At 31.9% G+C, this 5,415-nt stretch overlaps 1 long non-coding RNA gene across 1 annotated transcript; it reads left to right on the top strand.

Annotated features, from left to right (window-relative positions):
* The first annotated feature begins 1,139 nt into the window (after positions 1 to 1,139).
* On the top strand, positions 1,140 to 2,906 carry LOC126698762 (uncharacterized). The gene is made up of 2 exons (XR_007646580.1): positions 1,140 to 1,342; positions 2,491 to 2,906. It is a non-coding gene; the product is annotated as an uncharacterized LOC126698762 (long non-coding RNA).
* Positions 2,907 to 5,415: the final 2,509 nt, after the last annotated feature.

Raw genomic sequence — 5,415 nt, 5'->3', positions numbered from 1 at the left:
TCAGATATATATGCACCACATTGCTACTATTCAATTAACTTTTAACTTCTTCTTTTTTACACTTTCAATAAGAAAATTTCAATTTCAACTAAATAAACTATTTGAACTGTATTCTTGTGTGAAGATTCTTACCCACTGAACCTAACCTCATAATGGGTAATAATAGAGTCCCACAAAGCTCCCACTGGGAATCAATATGTGAAAAGGAAGCCTGCCCTAAATCTTCAAACCTCCTGCAAGAACTTCCTCCTCTTTAGCACCCACTGAAACTAATTATTTTTTCTCAAAAATAACTCTCACACTTGTAACTACTTCGACACAAAAGAGTATACACCTTTAAAATCAGCCTGTTCTATATCTACCCCAGAGTAATGGTAGTGTCATCTGCGCATTGAAATTTGAAGCCACCAGCACTTGATTTGTATTAATAATTATATTACCAATGGCAAAACTTGATACAAAACAGTCCTCTTCTTCTCTAGCCAATATTAGCTGAAAACTTCCCTAACAAGAACAGAGAAAAGCTGCAAATATGGATTGCCTTGCCTTAGGCCTATCAAACAGTTGAAGAGTGACAGTAGTTCAGTAAACAAGATATTTAATGGGCTCGTTTGGTAGAGGAGTTTAAATAATGTTATTTGTAGTTTTTTGAAATATGTGTGGGTGAAAAAGTGCGTAAAAATATATGTAATGTTGTTTAAAAACTGAAAATGTGCATTTAAAATGCTCTACAAAACGAAATTTTTTGATAGTAAAAATCCGAAAGTATTTCATCTTTGCTGTATCCCCCCAAATCTACATCTAGATTGCAAACTAAGCCCAAGACTCCTTTCTCTCAAAACTCGCATTAGTCTCTCGTTAGGCACCGGCACTTTACCTATCGCGGGTTGTGGACCCGTGGTTAAATCTAAGGGAAATTATTAGGTAGTCCAGGACTACAAGGTCAGCAAGCTGACCTTGTAGTCCCAACTAATAGAAAGAAGACACATCATGAAAATGAATGACATCAACTTAGCTGCCACGTCATTCTAACACGTCCACGGTTTTTAACATCGTTAGTCCTGTCCGTTAACTCATTTGCAAATTTCAAAATTTCATTTGGGAATTGGGCGGGTCGTGAGAGATTTCAGAAGGTAAGCTTTCAAAATTCATTATTTGAAAATTCTCTTTTTTTTTCCTCTCTCTGATGGTCCATCTCCATGTTCATCATCATCACTATTTGCTACTGCTTTCTTCCACCACAATATTGGCAACACTTCTTCTCTATTTCTACTTCATCTGTTCCTACCAGGCCTATGGATATCTCATGGTTAGATGACAACTCTTTTAGTTTTTTTACTTGGTAAATTCGAACTTTTTTTTTTTTTTTTTTCTTAGCTCAATATTATCTGGGTAGAATTCCTGTTGCCTTACTTTTCTTTTATATTAAATGGGTCAAGCCCTAATGGTGTTCCTTTATTGTCACTTTGCTGGAATCTTAGGTTCTGTAATACATGACCATGGGTTTCAGATTAGATTTATAGTTTAACTTTATAGATTGTTAAATATGAGTAATAGTTTTGTTTTTGTTTCCTATTAAAAAAAAAAAGTTTTAGTTTTTGTTGGGTTTGATTTGATCAAATAACTTTTGAGAGTGGCTGGGATCAAAAGTGCTTGATTTAGGCAAAGCGTCAATGTCCCAATTTTTATTATTATTATTTTTTGGTGGCATAGAAAGTGTTTGCTGAAATGCTTCATAGAGTTCTGGTTTGTTTGAACTTGCTGTGGGTTTATATCCATGTCTATGTGGTTCTGCTGTTTTTATTTTTGTGAAATCCGGTGTTGAAGCCGTCTCTAAGCATAACAAATTTGCTATGCAACAACTTCATTATTTTGTATCTTTTCTTTTTCAGTTAATCAACCCATGACTTCAAAGTTTGATAGTGGAGTTAAAGTGTCATATAAGTGTGCCATGGGCTTCAGCTGCTAAACTTGTAATAACTCTTTGACAGTTTTGATTACTTTGTTCATGTATGATAGAAACTTAGGTGGACTTATTCTAAATTCATGTGCAAGTTTTTGGTAATTTCATTGTTACTTTTGCCTACTATGGATGCACATCCATCTCTTAGGGGATTTTGGAAGTCATGTCCAAGTATAGTTCATTGTCACTCTTTATGAACATCATAATTGACATTTTATAAAATTAGTAGTATTATGCTTATTTTCAGGTCTATATGCAAACAATTAGAGGTTCACAATTCTAGAATCAATTACAACAAGAAGCACATGCACGATTAATGCATAAGCATCTTGATGCAGGAACACAACCAAAATAATTCTTAGGATTTATTTTTTAATTTTGTTCTTTATTTTCCTCTTTATATTCCTGCATCACATATCTTGTTTAATTCCATTAGTGTTGATATGACATGATGTCACACAATATTTTTAGCAACCATGCACAGTTCTTTTTAATTGACGATTGTGATTGTGAATGTTTACTTGCAGATAGGATTAGCATTGAAGCCCAAATTAGAACAATTGAAGTTGCCCTACGAATGACTATGGGAGAAAAAGTATAGTTGCATGAGTTGGGGAGATTTTTTTTTTTTTTTTTTTTTTTTTTTTTTTAGAATATGGAGGTTTATTTATCAAATACAATGATGAGGTCAATTTGAATGTAAATGGGGGAGGATGGGGAGAATTGTTCTTTCCCCTGAAGTTTAACTTTGCAAACTCTCTTGTTAGTTTTATGAGTTTTTTAATTTTTTGAGCTCTTCTTTATATCATCATAATAGAGGGAAAAGATTGTATCATGTATGAGCTTTGTTTTTTTTTTTAGCTCTTTTTTATCATGGTAGAGGGAAAGGAGATGTTGATTGTAAGTGACTATAATAGAAAGGAAGTGCAAAAATGTTGGTGAACCTCTTTAACGTTAGTTTTGCATGTTATTTTTCTATTTTATTCTACATCTTTGAATCAAGTTCTTCATAGTATGGAAAAATTATTTTGTACATCCAATGTATTACAAATTCTTGCATAAATATTTAGGTTTCATGTGTAGAACTCACATGTGAAGTGTTTGATTGATCAAAAAATGAACAATATTTGTAAAAAATAGATCTCAGTAATTTTATTTTTTGTAGCTATCTATAGTAGGTTGTATTAGCAATGATGGGACCAAACTTGCACTCCAATGGCATTGGCATTTTTGAGTGGCATTGGCATTTTTGAGTGGCTGTGATTGCAGTTTATATGGGTATTGATTAACTAAACTTTTAAAAAATATAAAACCAGCCCATATGAAACTGATAGCCACTGCTTGTGATAACTTTACTGGTTTTTGCTTGGTTAAAGAATTCATAAATCCTGAATTTGCTTTGAGCAATCTAACATAATATCAAATACATTCTATTTGAGATGAATAATTCAGACATCCTGTAAACATCAACTTGACATAGAGATAGAGGACTAATTGATACAACATCAACTTGATAATATCCAAGAACAAATAATAAACTAGTAACTCAATCTGACAAATCTACCTATTGGCTAAATTCTAATTCCAATAGACTACTAACGGCTCCCTTGGATAAAGGAACCCTCGTTATTATCCACGTTGCTTGAAATTTGCTTCTTATGTTGCTGCTGCAAGATATTCATAGTATTTAGCTAGCCTAGAGTCCCCTTGTTGAATGGTGATGCTTGTTTGAATCATAACAGAAGCCAGCCACTTTGTCCAACAACTTCGCTTAAATTGGTCAGGAATGGATTGCCATTACTAGAGTAAAGTAGATTGAGAAGCTGCATGTCTGTAGACTCCGCATCCATGTTGAAGCAACCAACATCAAGTTTAACCATAAAAATTATCCATAGGCCGCTATCAAAATCACAAAACAAAGAGAAGTTGCACTTCACAACGTTATATAACCAGGGTGGCATTATGGCATCTTGCAAATTAATCCATTGTGTTCCTCATAGCATTAGAAAGTATAAATAAAGTCTCTAGGAAGATCTATAGCATAAAACGCAATCATAATCAAAATAACAAAAGAAAAGTGAAATATTGTAATTTTTTTACATGATATAGGACAAATATTTTCATAAACTTATTTCAGTTTGAGAAATAAACTATTCAATACACCAGATTTAACACCTAAAAAAAAAAAAAGCAGAACTACATAAACATGGATATAAAGCCATAACAAGTTCAGAAAAACCAAAACTCTAAGAGGCATTTCAACAAACACTTTCTATGCCACCAAAAAATAATAATAATAAAATTTGGGACATTGCCGCTTTGCCTAAATCAAGCACTTTTGATCCCAACCACCCTCAAAAGTTATCTGATCAAATCAAATCCAACAAAAACTAAAACTTTTTTTTTATTATTTTTTTTATAGGAAACAAAAACAAAACTATTACTCATATTTAACAATCGATAAAGTTAAACTATAAATCAAATCTAAAACCCATGTCCATGTATTACAGAACCTAAGATTCCAACAAAGTGCCACTAAAGGAACACCATAAGGCTTGACCCATTTAATATAAAAGAAAAGTAAGGCAATAGGAACAGTAACTTTTACATTTAACTATCAACATTTTTTAAATCTACTTTCCAACAGATTCTCTATCCCATTTTCTATCTCATTTAAATATTATTTCTCTATTCATTATTTATTCTTTTTTTAATCATCATTTATTCTTTTTTTAACAACTATATTTTTCAATGAGAAGTGTTATGTTCACAACATTTTACGTAATATTTTCACAACAAAATTTATGTGGAAAGTTGTTACTAGTTTTAATTTGAACTCATCACTGAAATTATTTTTTTACTCACCAATATTAATTAATAACAATTTATTATTTAAAATTTATTGTGAAAATATTATGGTGACATTTCTTAATTGCTATTTCTTATTTTTTATATTATTTTTCTTTTTCTTTTTTTGAAACATTTTTCCTTTTTTAATTACATCCATACGTTTCTTTCCTTTCTTTTTTTTTTTTTTTTTTCCTCTTGGCTTTTTCTCCACCACACACGTGTCCCACTTATCTCTATCTACCCCTTCTTTTTCTTTTTCTAGTTCCTTCCGGATCTCACTATCTCCAGCTCTCTCTCACTCTTTCTCAAGTTCTCTCTTTTTTTTACTTTTTCTATTTCTACTTGATTCTAGAACACTCTCTAGCATGATCTTTTTGACTTCTATTTCTGCTTCTATTTTCTTTCCTCTTCAGCCACATCACACACACACACACACACACACACACACACAGCCGACATGGCCTTCGTCAATCTCTTTTTTTTTTTTTCCTGATTCACTTTGTTGTTACGATGGAGCTTAGATAGGCTTTCATGCTCTTGATCTGTTGTTTTTGTTTTGATTTTAGATTTGTTGTTTTAATTAAATTTGTATTTTTCCCTAT

The sequence above is a fragment of the Quercus robur genome, chromosome 9, assembly GCF_932294415.1.
Source record: "Quercus robur chromosome 9, dhQueRobu3.1, whole genome shotgun sequence".
Taxonomy (NCBI): Eukaryota; Viridiplantae; Streptophyta; class Magnoliopsida; order Fagales; family Fagaceae; genus Quercus; species Quercus robur.
Note: the sequence above shows the minus strand (reverse complement) of the source record. Positions and strands in the feature narration are given on the sequence as shown.